We start from the raw sequence: 16,849 nt of genomic DNA on the forward strand, positions 1-16,849 counted from the left end.
CAACGACAGCACACCAAGCACATTAACAATATGACTTTCTGAACCGAACGGACAGTTACTGAGCCCATTTACGACCAGTGGATGGATGCATTATTTACAAGTGTCTCTTAATGTTTATTTATTTTTGAGAGAGAGACAGAGACAGAACATGAGCGGAGGAGGGGCAGAGAGTGAGGGAGACACAGAATCTGAAACAGGCTCCAGGCTCTGAGCTGTCAGCACAGAGCCCGACATGGGGCCAGAACTCACAGACTGCAAGATCATGAGCTGAACCGAAGACACTGAACCAACTGAGTCACCCGGGCTCCCACACAAGTCTTTCTTACACATTCCTTTCCACAGGACGCCTCCCACCAACAGATTCTAGTTACCCTACACAGTCTGGAGTGACAGCACTCCTGTATGGTGTTCCAAAATGTTCTCAGGAACAAGCTGGCCTTCCCACCCAGCAGGTCTAGAGCCAGGTTTATGAGCACCAGCCTCCAGAATGGACTGGAAGGTCTTGGCCATGAGGCCCACAGAGGTGAAGTGGACTCCCCACCTAGCTGTGGCCCCACTGGGAAGGAGGGCACGAAGAGAGGCACCCAGGCTCCCACTGAGAAAGAAATGCTGCCGTCCCCACAGGCAATAAATGTGGGACCCATTGCACTAGGAGGAGACCCTGGCGGGGCCAATGAATGGACTCCTAACAGTGTTGGACAAACTTATGAATGGCTGGCCATAAAAGGCTCAGAAGAGAAGGCTGGTTCACTCTCAACCTTGACCCCAGCGAGAACAACCCACCTCCCCATGACATGATGTGTCCCTGGGTCCAGAGAGGCCCCCGTCGGTAAAAAGGTTGGAAGACAGGGAACTAAGAACCTTAATAAAATTCAGCTCTGGCAGCACAGGGCAATAGAGGCAGGGGCTGGAAGGCATCGGAAAAAGGAAGAGATGGGGTTTTCCCAGGGATTAGTCTAATGGGTTTCTATTTTCATTTCTTCCTTCTAAAATTGTCAATGAAACTCCTCCTTGAAAAATGAAACCCAACATGGTACCCCGTGTGTGAAACTAGGTTTCTTCACAAGGAAGACGTTCCAGGTCCAACCACAGGTTTTTCCCTCTAGAAGAAACTAACGAGAACAGGAAGGCCGTGTTGGGTAAGCAAGCGTTTTCAAGTGAAGGCTACCGAGGTGGCTCCAATCACACCAGCCCAGAACCCGATGGATTTCTCCAGTCCGCTCTGTGACACAGTAGAGAGAAAAGTCACACAGACTAGTTGGAGGTGGGAACGGTTTTATCAACTGTAGACCTTAAAATCTCAGAACTTTCACTTAAGCAGAAAGGGTCCCAAAGGGAGTAGCTGGAGGGATACACAAAAGACCTGGTGTGCTCCCCCACCCCCAAACTTTCTGGAATGTACAAATCACCTGAATAAAGCAACGGGCTTTATCTTATTAGGAAAGGAAACGAAAAGAGCTGGTGGTCTCCAACGGACCTGCTTTTTCTACTAGTGCTTTAGATACTTTTGAAAATTTACAAAAAATGTTTATTTATTTTGAGAGAGAGAGAAAGAGAGAGAGAGAGTGGGGAGGGGCAGAGGGAGAGAGAGAATCCCAAGCAGGCTCTGTGCTATCAGCGTAGAGCCCAACATGGGGCTCGATCTCACAAACTATGAGGTCATGACCTGAGCCAATCTCAAGAGTCAGACGCCTAACCAACTGAGCCACCCAGGCGCCCCTGAAATATTTTTAAAAAGAAAATAAAACTGTTTTTTCAACCCCTGAAACATCCCTGGGAAGGCCAGTTTGAAGACCCCACCTAGTCCAACCGCTTTATTTCTTATAATTAAGTCTTAAAATACAGGAAGTGTTTTACAAGGAAGGATTCCATCAGTGGCTCTCCATGACCACAAAAGTCCTTTAAGGGCAAACGGACTGCAATTAGACAGTCTCCAAGGGACACTTTCTTGTCTATTGAACTAAAAACAGACTTAGAGTGTGTTCCTTCAGGGGAGGCAGTGAGATTCACTTCAGGAAGAAGAAAAAAACCATCTCTTGTGGGAAGGCAATTGGGTGTAAGCATCCTCCACTCCACCAAACCTCACCCTTGCCTTGTAGTGCTTGTCACCCAAGTTTCTTTCCATCCTCCCTTGTTACCCCATCTGCCTATCTGTCCATCCACCCATCCATCCATCCATTCACTCATCCATCCATCCATCTACCCACCCAATCCATCCTTCTTCCCTTCCTCCCTTCCTCCCTCCCATCCATCCATCCATCCATCTACCTACCCAATCCATTCTTCTTCCCTCCTTCCCTCCCATCCATCCATCCATCCACCTCTCTTTTCTTCCTTCTACTCACCCTCTCCCACCATCCAACCACCCTCCATCTAATTCTGACTATGTCAGCCTGAGGTGAAGGTGATCTTTGGCCTCTTTTCTCCTCCCCTAGTCCCTGCTCAACCCTATCCCACCTCCAGCTCCTATGGGGAACAGGGCCACGGGGTTTGCACCGTTCCCTAGGGTCTGGCAGAAGGCAGTGCCTCTGAGGACTCTGAGAATTTCTGGACAAGTGGAAAGAGAAGGGAAGTGTAAAGCTGGGGTGGGTGTTGGCAGGTGCAGGGGTTCTAGGAGCACAAGCGAGCCCCTCAGAGGGTCTGGGGCAGTAGTACACACAGGAGGCCTGTATTCTGGGAACCTTGGGTTGCTTCTCAGCACACACAGGTGTGCATGGGGTTCCAGCAGAAGGGGCACCAGGGACTCCTGGCCGGATTAACTAATTCTTCCTGATCCCCCCCCCCACCCCAGTTCTCAGGTAGGGCAAGGAGGGTTGGGTCTAACCCCGCCTCCGGTCTGCCCAGGAAACCAGCCATCAGGAAACCAGGGAGGCCAGGACTGTCCATGTGGCTGGAAGAAAGCCCTGAAGAGGGAAACAGGGACTGGGGGAAAGGGGGCAAAGGGAACGCTGTGTCCACTCATTTCCCGTGGGCAGGGGACACATCCAGGCGGGGCCATTTCCTTTTCGGGGTCTGTTGAGGATGCCCTGGTGGGCTGGCTTCCTCATGCTCTGTGCTCAGAGCCTCCAGCTTTCCCTGGGCACAATGACAGGGCTGCTTGCTGCCCGCCCCACCCCCCCTCCAACCCCACTGGGCTGGGAGCCCCCTGAGGGCCCTCAATCCTGGCTTGTTCATTTTCACATTCTAGGGCCCAGCACGGCACATGCTGTTTGCTGGGTGAATGAATGACAGTTCACCTGCCACAGGTGGGACGGGCAGGGAGGAGGTATGAAGGCTGAGACCACCCCATCCTCCTTGATGGAGCCACGAAGGTCCTAGAACCCTCAACACAGAGTCCGCTTGGACCAAGATTCAGTGAGACCCAGATTTCCCCAGTGCCTCAAAACCACCCTGGGGCTGTGCTATGATGTGAAGAGTCACATCTGAGGTTGAGACCCTTGAAGGGGGCAAGGGGTTACTCTCAGATGGAAAAAGAGGCTCAGGGCCATGCATGGGTGCCTCACTGGTGGCCACGGGCGGGTCCTCTGGGGATGGGAGGGCTTCACCTGTGCCTTGCTGGCTTCTCCTTCTCCAGTGCCCTGCCTGGACCCCTCTGGGGACCCAGAGTTGCTGACCAGGAAACCGGCAGATTTAGCCCAGCAGGTCTGCCCACACGGTCCCTGCCCGGAGTCAGCTGGGGGTGACTCCGGACAGCTGACAGGACAAGAGTCCCACCCGGTGTCAGAACGGAGGAGAGGACAGGCAGGCAGGAGGCAGGGGTCTGAGAGGGGCGTGGGGTGAACAGGAGAGGAGGGTGCAGATTGACGAGCTCGTGGAACTCCAGCCGGCCTCCTATGAATAAACTCCCAGGACAGGAAGCAGCTGGTGAAGGCCAGCGGGCCCGGGATTCACTCTCAGGCCTGGTTGATAAAATGAGGGTTCAGGGTGACTCCACACTGGCGGCCTCCCAGCCTCTCTGGGGCCAACGGTTAGCTCTTGTCCTTCAGGCTGCAGGGAGGGAAGGGGACCAAGACATCCGGCCCCTCTCAGGCCACGGCCGCCCTGTCCGGCCCAGGGTCCCTGCCCTCCTCTCCCTCAAAGCTGCCCTCACCGCAGCTCCAGCCAGCCTGAGCCCGAGAAGCCCCAGAGTTGAAGGCCACTGTTACCCACTTCTCACAGCTGAGGAGACCATGAGGCCAGAGGTCAGAGGTCCGCGGGTCCAAGCCCTGCCTGCTCCCCAGGTCCCTGGCTCTGCCCCTTTGGGGCTCCCACCCGGCACAAGGTGGCTGTCTGTTTGGATCTCTCTCCCCATCGTGAGGATGAGCGAGGAAGCTCACGGTTACAGGTTGACCCTCAGGCATCACATGCTGAACTTGGCCCCCAGTGTGCTGTCCTCGCCATTTCCCATCTACATCTTGTCTCCTGGATAAATGTCATTCATTCCAAGTTCCCTGTGACCCTACCTAGTGCCCAGCACGCTGTTCTCCTTTGCTTTAAATGCCAAGCCTACTTGTGGACTCCTATTCATCCTGCAGAACCCTGCTTGAATGCCCCCTTGGTTGTGAAGCTTCTCTGGCTGCTCCTTCTATCCTTCAATAACACACAATAATCCACAATAACAACATCATGACACAACAGCAAGTATCTAGTGAGCACTTTCCATAGGCTGGGTACCCTCCGTATGTTTTCTCCTTTCATCCTTACAATTCCATGAGTGGGTATGGTTACTCTGTCCATCCTGCAGGTGAGGCTCAGACAGGTAAAATGACTCGTCCAGGGTCACACCACTGGTGCAGTGTAGTGTGACCCGAGACTCACATGCCCAACTGCCAACACTGATCTTTGTGCGAGAACACCCCTGCCTCCCCCGCAAGCTTGCAAGGTCCTCTGGGGAATCCCATCCATTCTATCCATCTGGTAACCTCAGCACCCAGCAAGAGTAAAAGCCAACTAACACTGTCACATGACATTGGCCCAGGGAGGTCTCTAGAAAAAAATCTGCTGGCCAGAGAACAGTGAGGGACTCTTCTCCACCCAGCCTTGCCTTCTTTGCCCAGAGATGCTTGCATGCAGGCCTGCACTTGGCATTCATTGCTGGAGTTCAGCTGCAGAGAGCACAGTCCCCCTCCCCAGTGACGTGAGCTGGGTGGTCTCCGGGCGGATCCCAAGAGGAGCATCTGTTTATAATCGGCGGCCCCGGAAAGATCTAAGTCCCTCGGAAGGTCTTTGGCAGAACAGCTCATGTCTCACGGGTCCCATGTCTTGGAGCGAAGCGATGCTGAGTTGGTTTCCCAGAAGGAAGAAAATACCCACCAGAGACCCCAAACCATGGCAGGGAAGGGGGGTGGGTGGGAGGGTCACGGTTTTGAGGGTGCACAGCTCTCCTCCACTCTTAGCACCTCCAGCGGGAGGACGTTCATAAAAATCCATTCTCAGAGCTTCATGTGGCCCGCAAGGGGTGCGGGATGGTGACGCTGGGAGCACGGACACGTACTGTCCAGCGGAAGTTAAATTTTAAGCTCTCTTCTCTTTCACAGTCCTGCCTGTTTCCAAAAAGAGACCCCCTATCTTTTGAGAAGAGTGGCTGAGAACACAGGCTCAGGAGCCAGAGACTGCTGGGCTCAGTTCTCTGATCTACCCCTCAGAAGTTACATGAACTTAGACACCCACTGAACCTCTCTATAAATTAAGGTTATGAATTTCAAAGGGTGGTTGGGAAGATGAAGAAAGGACATGACAAATGCTCGCTATTATTATTATTCTTATTATTAACCCAGGAACATAAATAGATCTCTGCTCGCAGAAGATCCCACTCTCCCCCCATAAAACTGGGGTCACCGGGGTGACAGATGCTTGGAAGACCGGGGCTTCATTGCCTTGTTTCTAGACACAGCCTCAACTGGGGCCGCACTGCAGAATCTTAGAGACCTCTCCATTTCCATCCTTCCACTCGACTTACAAGACCCTCCTTTGTCCACAGTCCTGGGCCCACGAAGGTGGACACCAGTGTCAAAACCGTCCAAGGATTTCCGGAGACAGGTGTTCCCGCTGAGCTCCGGGAACCGTGGGGGAATCTAGCGAGGAGCCTCCAGGGCTGCTGAGGGGTGGGAGGCTTGGTAGACGGGGTCCCTGCTCCGCCCCCCCCCCCCGCCCGGGTCATTCAGAGCACTGTCACTTTTATTCGTCTTCTAGAACAGCCATTTCTATACAGATTCCGTTGCTACAAAAATAAAACGAAGTTTGAATACTACCGCTCTGGATCCTTAGCCCTTTCTTCTCTGGAACGGAAGCTTTTTCTTTTTTTTTCTAGGAATGAACCCCAACCAGCTGCCTCCAGCTCTCACCCATTGGGAGTGCTGGGCGGTCACCCCCAACAGGCAAGCAGCCCACCTTGTCTTTCAAAGACAACCCTTCAGAATCCATGACAGTGATGGGATACTCCCTCGAGACATTTCAGATTTTCTAATCTTCCCACCTCCCCCCCTTCCCCGAGAGCCCCGTTTCTGCCCTCAACATGCACCCGTTTGCACCCTGCCCTTTGCATAGCCTCCGGTTCGCTGTCTGTGTCCCCGCCGCTGATGTGTGACCCCAGCGGGTCAGAGGGGGCAAAGGCACTGGGCCTCCTTGCTGGGGGCTCAGGCCAGAGGCGGCTCCCCCTTCCTGTCCCCGTGCTGCCGAGCTGCCCGAGTGACAGGCAGGGCAGGCTCGCGCTGGCTTCGCTCCCTGTTTGGGCCTGCCCAGAATGTTCTGGCTACCGCCGGCTCAGCTGTTGGAGCGGACTGTTAGGAAGCTCCTCAGATTAGATCAGGCAGCAGTGTCCTCCTCCCACGAGTCCCTGACCACAGCCTGGAGCCGGACAGAGACTTCCTCCCGCCGAGGTCCGCCTGGAACTGGCCCGTGGGAGCCACGGGAGAACCACGCAGGTCCCCACCCAGCCCTCTGGCAGCTCTAGGAGGGGGGCCCCAGGCCCAATCCGAAAATGAGGAAACTGAGGCACGGAGGGGCTGTGTGATATGCCCGAAATGACTCAGCTGGTAACGGTACAGCCGGAACTCCAACCCGCTGGGTCTGATGCCCAGTCCTGTGCACTCGGCCGCCGAACTTCACCTGCAGAGTGAAGAGCCAAGTGACCCCATAAAGGGCCACATGTATGCACTGCACAGCTGTCACCGAGTGCACACCACATGACAAGGGCTGGACGGCAAGGCGTCCACCTCCCGGGAAGCCGCTGCCCTGTGACCGTGTAGCACGTGGCCCTGCTGACCAACTATGTGCCACATGGGTGACAGTAAATGATCCTCAACACTTGGCGAGGCTACCGGGGGCCTTTAGAGGCTGAGGTGGGAGAACAGGTGAGGACAGGACCCACTGTCCCTGAGCATAGGTCAGCACAGTGGCCGGGGGAAGTCGGCGGGGGGGGGGGGGGGGGGGGGGGGGGGGAAGGGGTGTGCCAGGAGCATCCCTGGTTCTCCCAGCGGGCAAGGAGAACGGGACTCACTGCTGCCACTGCTAACGTTTCTCGGGCGCTCGCTGTGTGCCAGGCCCTGCTCTAGGCACTGTAGATGAGGTCCTCACTACTGCCCGCAGAGGGGCATAACAGCTTGACTCGTGCCCACCCTCCCCAAGAAATTACGTCCAATTCCTAATCCCTGAGACCCATGCGTGTGACCTTATTTGGGAAAAGGGTCTTTGCAGATGTAATGAGTTAAGGATCTTGAGATGAGATCACCCTGGATTAGGGTGGACCCTAAATCCAATGACAGGTGTCCTTAGAAGAGACAGAAGGGAGACACACAGAGAAAAGAGGGGAGAGCCCTTCCAGGGGGCAGCCATGTAAGTGTGGTCCAGGAGAAAGGAAGGAAGAAGGCTAGGCCATCTTGGAGCTGGTGGAGTGGAGTCCCCAGGAGAGGGTGGCAGCATGGACAGGTTCAGGTAGAGTCCAGTTACATACTGCCCTTGACCTCTGGGACCAAGAATATGTATTTGATCCATAAATAACATAGGGCCACTAGAGGCTTTTTTTTTTTTTTTAACAGTTTTAGGTTCACAGCAAAATGGAGCAGGAGGCACAGAGAGTCCCTACATCTCCCCTGCACCCCCTCAGGCACAGCCTCCCCGACTACAACGTCCCCCATCAGCGTGGTACACTTGTTACAACTGAGGAACCCACACTGACGCGCGTGAGGTCCCTATGCCTTTTCCAGAATGCCATACGGTTGGAATCACAGTATATGGTTTTTTCAGACTGGTTTCTCGCACTCAGTATATACATTTAGGGTGCCTCCGTGTGTCTTCGTGGCTTGATGGCTCATTTCCTCTTAGTGCTGAATAGGATCTCATTGCTTGAATGTTTCAGTTTATTTATCTGTTCACTTAATGGAGGGCCTCTTGGTTGCCAGTTTTGACAGCAATGAACAAAGACGCCATAGACATCTCTGTGCACATTCTTGCTTTCTGACTTTCCAGATCTCTTCTCGGACACACATCTCCCTCCAACAATGGAAGCCCTACATCCATGAGGACAGGGGCACCGCGCCCCCCACCCCGCGACACACACACACACACACACACACACACACACACACACGCACACCTAACACTTTCACCTGCCAAGAGCCATGTCTTCAGCAACTATTCAGAAACCAAGTAGGACAACTGGGCTAAGTCCCCATCTCATCCCAGGGTGTGATTCTTGTGACTCTTTTTGGTTCCAGGACCACTGGGAAAACCTCCTCAAAGGGAAACTATCTCAAAGGCTGCCTCTAAGGCAGAGCAGAACAGCTTCTCACTTCCAGCCCGAAACTCAGGGGCTGATGTTTCTTTTCACAAACACTAACAGCCTACAAGCCCGGCCCAAGGGTTGCACCTCCTTCTGTCTACCCGTAGACCACACTTGGCAAAACCCAGGAGTGGGAAAACTCAGGCCAGAATTGCTAGCTGACACCTCATGACCTTTGCCCCCGTTCCCGCATCTGGACCTCCCTCCGGGGGCCGTTGCAGAGAACACCAGGTGACCTTGAGATGCAGGTGCCAAGAAGGGGAGGAGAGCCAGCGGTTACAGGCCACTCTCCAGCATGGTGCACATCTCCAGCATCACCATTCTGAGAAATGGGACCATAAGTGCCGTGCGTGCATGAAGCTCAGACAGGCTAAGTAATTCATGCAGGCTGTGCAACCAGAAGTTTCAAAGCAGCTTCAACCTAGACCCCAAAGCCAAGTTCTTTCACTGCTCCCTGTCCTGACTCACTCACTCGCTCACTCACTCGCTCACACATTCAAGGGGGCTTACTGAGTGGTGACCGCATGCCAGGCAGTGCCGGAAGCTCTGGAATACAGCAGGAAAGTTCTTTCCCCTCTCCTGGCATTTGCTCTCACGAGTGTACGGGGGAGATGGGGAACAATGAACATAGGAACAAATGCAATACATAAGGGTGGCCAAAAGTGCACGGAAGGAGAGGGAAGCTTGGTAGGGGGGAGGCTGGATGGAATGATCCCCGGGTGGGAGTGGTATTTACTTGGAAGGGGGACAGGGAAAGCCTCTGTGATAGGATAACATTTGGGCAAACTTGAGGGAAGTCAAGGAGGGAGGGATGCAGATATCTGGGGCAAGGGCCTTCCAGGCAGAGGGAGCAGCCAGTGCAAAGGTCCTGGGGTGGGAACGAGCTCAGGGTGTTGGGGTACAGCAGGGAGGCCAGGCGGCAGACATGAAGTTGAGCACTGCAGCTGTAAGGAGTGCGGGGTGGGGGTGGGGGCATGGAATTCTATTCCCAATGAGACTGGAAACCCTTCAGAGGGTCGTCACCACAGAAATGATCACTTTTGACTTGGCTTCTGGAACGAGTTCTGACTGCTGGATTAGGGGTTGGGAATGGGAGTGGGAACCAGGGCGGTGCAGGGGGGCCTGTCAGGAGCTGCTCTACAGGCGGGTGACACTTGAGGCAGATGGGGCAGTCGGGTGAAGGTTCTGGAAGAGGAGGGTTCAGGACTGGGCAGCCAGAGGAAGAGGGGTTCCAAGAGGACCCCAAAGGGTTTGGTCTGAGACGCTGGTAGAACAGTGGTCCTGCACTGAGCCTCTGAGCCTCCCTCTCCAGGGAAGGTCGGCTTTGGCAAGTCCCAGGTTCGGAGGAAGAGAAAGGTCCCGACTTCGATCCCCAGGTCCCTTCAGCATCCAGAACACCGGGCTTAGGCAAAGCGAGGGGGAGGGGTGGTGGAGAGTGCGGAAGCGGTTCCAGGTGGCGAGGGCCGCCTCCCCAGGAAGAGGGTGCCTGGATGCCGGCCAAGCAGGCCAGCTGCCCACCTAGCGCGCCCTTGGCCAGCTACCCACCTAGCGCGCCGCCGGTAAACACCCCAGTTTCCAATAACAAAGCGCCGGCCATCCCAACACCGCCCCTGACAGCGAAATGAGCCGCCGCAGCCTGCTCCGTGCAGGGAGGCGAGTCTGCGCTCACATGATGGGGTGAGGGGGTGGCAAGGAGGAGCCGCCGGGCGAAACCTCAACGGGTCTGGCAGGAGGCTCCAGGAAGTCTTTCTGAAAGCGGGCCCAGGGGCGGGCGGAGGGTGGGGGCCCGCGGGGGTCCCGGGAGGGGGTGGGGCAGGGCTGGGCTGGAGTCCTGGGTGGGGATCGGGCTGGGATCCCGTTTGGCGGACGGAAAAGGAAGGGAGAGGGTAGGGAAGAGGGCTGGGAGGTAGATGTGGAGGGGGCGGGGCGGCGCTGTGGTCCAGGAGGTGAGGAGGGTGGTGGGGTAGGGGCTTCAGGGAGGTGTCCGGAGCGCGGTTGGGGAGGGGGCGGGGTAGGTAGGGACCGGGCCGGGGACGGGTTGGGGTGCGGATGGGAAGGGGCGGGGGGACGTGGGGCGGAGGGCCAGGCTGAGGTTGGGGATGCGGGGAGGGGCGCAGAGAGGAAGGGGGCAGGGGAGGTGGGGAGGAGGGCCACGCTGGGGCTGGGGTCGCGGCGCGCGCGGGGGCTGGAAGGGGTGCCCCTCCGACCGCCGCCGGGACCGCCCGCGCTTCCTCCCCGCGGTAAACAAACGGCGTGACGTCACGGGCGCCGCTGGCCCGCGGCTGAACCCGGAGCTGTAAATGAGATGCAAGGTGCCAGCAGCCTCCAGGCCGCGAGGCCTGCGCGCCACACACGCTCCTCCGCGCCGGCCTGAGGTTACCCCAGCTGCACACACGGACAGGATGCTGCAAACGCCACCAGACATTGCAACACGCAGCCAGTCTGCTGGCCGCAGCGTGAACCCTCCGCCGCCCCCCTGGCAGGCACGGGCCCAGCTGGAGCGCGGCCTCCCTCCTTCCTCCGGAGCGTCCCCGGGGGCTGGCGGCGTCCACCCATCTGGGGTCAGCCTCTCCGCTGGGGACCCCATCCCCTGCCTCTCGGGGCGGGAGGGGGTTTTCAAAACCGAGGGCTGAGCCTCTGGGGTCAGCTCTGGGCTTTCTGCCCAACAGACTGGGGAAGTGCCTGCCTTTGAGCTCGGCTTTCTGGGAAGCTCATCCCTCTTCATGGAAGCAGAAGTGCTGGGGTGCTGGGGGCCCTTCCTCCAGGTGTGAGCAGATGCCAGCGTGTCCCGCCGGCTGCCCGCCTCCACCAGGCAGGGGACCACCGTTTGTTCCAGGCGGCTCCCAGAACGGCCCTGGCCCGCACACCCTTGGCAGCCCAGGTGTCTGAACTGCTCTTGGGAATGGCAGGCAGCCTGGCTGGGGCCGGCAGGCCAGCACTGTGCTCTGGAGTTGATTTGCTGTGTGACTTTTGGATGAGTCACTTGGCATCTCTGGGCATTACCGTCTTCCCCCCCACCCCCCCGGGGAAGTGGGAAGAATCAAAACTGGCCTCCCTGTGCCGCTGTGGGAAGGTCAAAAGTGCACGAAAGCCTCACCAGGCTCCTGGGGCTGGCTAGAAGCCTTCAGATCCGGGGCCCGATGCAGAACCTGGAGACACGGAAAGGAACCCAAGCAGGCCCTCTCTCCTCAGCCACCTACCAAACTTGCCTTCTGGATTTCCTGTGAGTGGCCAGGGCTTTGGGGACATATGGGCAAATGGTTCACTGTGCCCAAGGAGCCGCCACACTGACTCCCCTCTTTGGACCCCACTAATTCAAGTCCTTGTGGCGACTGGGGGGGGGGTGGGTGGGTAAAGAAGAAATGACTACAGATCTTTAAAAAGCAGCCCAGGATTGCAACAAGGCACCGTCCAACACCAGAGCCAATTCCAGCTTCCCTGTCACCGAAGTTAATATTTAAATCTCTCTCCCTCCCATCACCCTGTTTTATTGTCTTTACAGCATTTTGCCGCTATCTGAAATTTTAAGTTATTTCTTGCCCCCCCCCAGCACACACTTTCTAGCATAGGCTTTCGGGATGAATTCCCAGCACGTGGCATGGTCGTCAGGTGCCTGCTGAGCATGTGAGCGAACGAATGAAATCATTTTGCCTCTCCTGTGAAACGGGTGATAATGTGTCTTGAAGGGGTTCTCGGGACGGATGAAGTATGGCCCACAGGCCTCGCACGAGGAAGCCGGGCGGGGCCTTTACATGGACCGGGCTCTAGAGCCATACCCAGGGGCACGGAATGCCAGGTCACGTGCCTTCCCCTCCTGCCCTGATCAGCGGGAAACATGGCCCCAACAGACCCACTGCACGATGCAGAATGGACAGCACATCCCAACAGACGGCTGACGACCGCTAGCTGATTCACAGTTGCCTACACACCCACTCTACACATGCAAAAAAACCAAAAGCAGTCAGTACGGAAGCGTATTAGATTTAGCGGTGAAAACAATCGTGTCACAGTGGTCCCCAGTGCTCTAGGATTTATTCAAGAGCTTGTCTAAGGTGCTTCAGTGAGGTCTATAATCCCCTAGCCTCAGTTCCTAAATCCAAAGTCTCCAGAGTCCTTTTTCCCCACCCTCCTCTTAATTTGATCTATACATTTAAGCAAGTCCTCAAGGGGCCATGGACCTGAGCTATTGGGCCATCTTATAGATGGGGCACCGAGGTCCCAGAAATGTCAAGGGCCCGGCCAGGAGTAGCTGAGCTGGGACCCCAACCCTGGTAACACTTCTGCTGGTGGAGGTGAGACTATAGCTGTTGTTTTGGGAAAGACAAGACTGATTTTTCACTGGGGGAGGGGTGATTCTTTCAGCATCCCCTTCCTATCCCAGCCAGGCATCCGGGGGTCCCTGAGCTGGTGTGCCCAATAACACACAGCTGGTGCGTCCCAGGAAGACCTCCGGCTAATTAAGCATTATTTATGGCCCGGCCTCCTGAGGACAAGCTTTAAATTACTTGCAAGCTGTGCCAAGGTAACTATCTATCCTACAGGCCATTAATTAGGAATCGGTCTGATCTCTGCAGGAGGAAGGTCAAACGCCATGGAGTTGACCCTTCCGGCTGGCTGGCGTCATGCTATCAGGCTGGGGATCTGGGCCTGGAGGGCTGGGGGATTTGGGGAAGCAGTGGGACGTTTTGCGGCGGGAATCGGCCTGCTCAGCAAAGGCGAAAGGATGCTGGGAGCAAACCTTCACGGTTCTTGCCTGGCCCGGATGCTGGGCCATAAGGGGATTCCCTTCAGCACCAGCCCTGCAGAAAGAGGAAAATTCTGCTGGAAAACCAGGCTTCCCTCACCTTCCAGGAACCCGGTCTGGTCCTGCACCCTGTAGAAGCTCCTCTTTGGCTCCCTAGTGCTCTTTCAATCCAGTCTGTGGCCACCAAGTACTGGGAGGTGTCGCCCTTTACCATCTCCCATCACGCTACTCACACTTCTGTTCTAGCCGGCCCAACCGCCTCTCCCATTTTCCAGACACGGACTTCCCCTTCGCCTGGGATGTTTTCTTTCCGTGGCCTCCACCTCCTCCTTGATGTCTCGCCTTAGACCCCAGGCCGAGCCACTGCCAGCCTTCCTTCTGCAGAAGCCAGACTGCCTGGCTTCAAATCCCACGACTATTCGTGCTGTGTGATGTTAGGCAAATATTTAACGTCTCTGAGCCTTATTCTGCTCATTTAAAAAATGAGGACAGGAACGGTTCCTACCTCTCAGATGGTCCCTGTAAGTCACCTAGTGCACAGGAAGAGCTGCATTGACAGCAAAGTCAGAGACTGGTTGGAAGCCCTAGCTGTGCCCATAGCTGACTCCCATCACGGTTTGCTCATCAGGCACCCATCACACCATATATGTTACTGAGGGCCACTGGTCCATTTTCCCAGCTAGACTGAGGCTGGAACCCAGAACCTTGTGTTTTTTTCTTCTTTTTTTAAATTATTTTTTAAAAGTTGTTATTTATTTACTTTGAGAGAGACAGAGAGAGCAGGGGAGGGGCAAAGAGGAGGAGAGAGAGAATCCCAAGCAGGCTCTGTGCTGCCAGTACGGAGCCCGATGTGGGGCTCGAAGTCACAAACTGAGATCATGACCTGAGCCCAAACCAGGAGTTGGAGGCTTAACCGACTGAGCCACCCAGGCGGCCTTGTGTTGTTTTCTGTGTAATGTCCACCTGGGCCCTGTGACCTAGGAGAGCCCCCTGTGTGCCCTTCCCTCCTATCAAATCCGCCCCCATTAGGAAGCCTTCTGGTTTGACCCAGGAGCAGCTGCTCCCCCAGCACAGGGTCAGCAAAAGTCCCTGTTTTTCCATTCTGCTCTCCAAGGACAAACCTTCCCTGGGGATGTCCTACTGCCCTCATCACAATACCAGCCGCTCTGTGGCAGGAACTGTGACATCTTCCATCCTTGGTGACTCTGGATGGCACCTGAAACAGAGCTTTGTATTCAGCAGGTGCTCAGGGCAGATCCAACCAGCATTTTCTGAGCCCCTGCCCAGCATGCTGGACCATCTCCTGGAATCCTCCCAGAAGCCCTGGGAGGCTGGGATTAGCCCTGTCACTTTGCAGATGAGAAAGCTTCCCCAGGACACCGGGCCCTAATCCCCAGAATTTGTGAAGGTGTTACCTTGCAAGGGAAAGGGGGATTAGGGTTGCAGATGGAATTAAATTTGCTAATCAACTGACTTTAAAATAGAAAGATTATCCTGAATTATCCAGGTGGGCCCTGTATAATCGCAAGGGGGCCTTACAAGTTGACACGTGGGGCCAGAAGAAGGGAGTAAGAGGAAGTTGTGAGGAAGCATGGCAGCGGCTGGCTTTGGAGACAGAGGAAGGGGCCACCAGCCAAGGGACACAGGTGCCTCTAAAAGCTGTGAGCGCAGGGAAATAGGTGATCCCCTAGAGCCTGCAGAAGGAATGCAGCCCCGACACCTTGACTTTAGCCTGGGGAGACCTGTGCCGGGCTTCCGACCTCCAGAACTCTAAGAGCCTAAGTGTATGCTGTTTTAAGCCACTGAGCGCGTGGCTGTGTGTTAGCACAGCCACCGGAAGCTCCTGCAGAGAGGTTGAGGAACTTGGCCAAGGTCTCCGGCCCGAGGAGCTGGGATTGAAACTCGAGTCTGTCTGCCCCAAAGTGTGTGGGCTGTCGGTGGCACAGCAGCCCCTCCCCATCTAACCTACCCTCACCGGCTTCAAACAAACCGGTCATAAGTGCTTTTGTAGAGGGGGTACGAGACGGGTTGGAGTGAATAGTCAAACACGATCCTCGGCCGCACCCCGGGGCCAACACATACTGAAGGCTTGTTTTGTGCTCAGGACTTCTAAACATTATCTCATTGAGTCCTCCTTCTACAGATGAGGAAACTGAGGCTCAGAGAGGTCTAGAAGCTTGCCCGGGGTCACTCGGCAAAGTAAGTGGAAGAACTTTGGTTTGAGGTTTCCGAGCTCAAAATCTGAACCACTGTTCTCTACTGGCTCCTGGAACAGGGCCAAGAAGCCAATGCGGGTGTGCGTGCCCAGCACGCGGGAGCTCGTGTGTGTGCGTGCAAACACACGCCCATACCCCGCCCAACACAAAGGCCCAAGAGGTGGCCCCAAAACCAGGACAGTGGAGCCGCCAGCCAAGGAGGCGTGAGCCCTCAGAGGGGTGCAGGGTGGCCCCTGTGCTCTGGGCTGGAGGACCCCCACCCATTCCCCTGCATTCTGCTGCGTGCTCGCAGGGAAGTGGCCTGGAGAGGTGAGGCGGGAGCCCTCTGTGCCAAGTGAGAGGTGAGGACGTGAGGCGCGGGAGCCAAGGGTGGCCTGATGTCACGTGGGGGTGTCTGGCAGGACTGCTAGCTTGCTGTAAGGTCGCCCTGCCCTTTGTGGTCACGCTGGCCCCAGCTGCCCAGGATAACCTGCTGTGGGGCCCGAGAGGGTCGGAGCATGCTGTGCTGGCTGGCTGGGCTCTAAAAGGACCCTGGTCCTGGGAGTTCTAGAAGTTCTCCAGAGACCCTTCTTCCCACCCTGGAAGGACCCAGTATGGGCTCCCTTTTGCTCACCTGCCTGTGGCCAGAAAGGAGGGAGAACTGGGCTTCTCACACCCAGGAAACCACCACGATGAACAGTGACCCCGCAAAGGGACTTCCTTTACTCTCCTATCATAGCGGCCTTCAGTCTTCTAGAAAAGGTCACGAAGAAAGTGTTGACAACCTGCGAGGCCACCTTGACTGGCTGCTCATTTTGCCTCTTTGAGATACAAACTCCCCGAGGGTGAGGAGGTTTCAGCTCAAGCCTAAAAGGACCACTTTGTCCTTTTAGCCCCTAAGTGTCAGTAAATGACCTGATAATGTCTGCAGGACCAGACTTGGGAGACTAGACTAGACTGGCTAACAGGTGGGCCTGGATCTCCTGGAAGTTTCTGCTTGAGATGACTAAAACCTGGACTGATGCTTCTACAAGGAGGACTAAACACCTGCTCCTAATACCCTTGCTCCTGGTAACAGCATCCCACAGACCCCCACGGAAGCCCACCTCCCCACTCTCAACCACTGTGATTGGCTGGGGCTGGTCCACCCCT

At 55.9% G+C, this 16,849-nt stretch overlaps 1 protein-coding gene across 4 annotated transcripts in view; it reads right to left on the bottom strand.

The window, feature by feature from the left end:
- Window positions 1–16,849, bottom strand: part of DHRS3 (dehydrogenase/reductase 3) — a 41,663-nt gene that overhangs the window by 9,096 nt on the left and 15,718 nt on the right. The gene's annotated exons all lie outside the window — the stretch shown is intronic.

This window comes from Leopardus geoffroyi, chromosome C1 (assembly GCF_018350155.1).
Source record: "Leopardus geoffroyi isolate Oge1 chromosome C1, O.geoffroyi_Oge1_pat1.0, whole genome shotgun sequence".
NCBI classification, from domain to species: Eukaryota; Metazoa; Chordata; class Mammalia; order Carnivora; family Felidae; genus Leopardus; species Leopardus geoffroyi.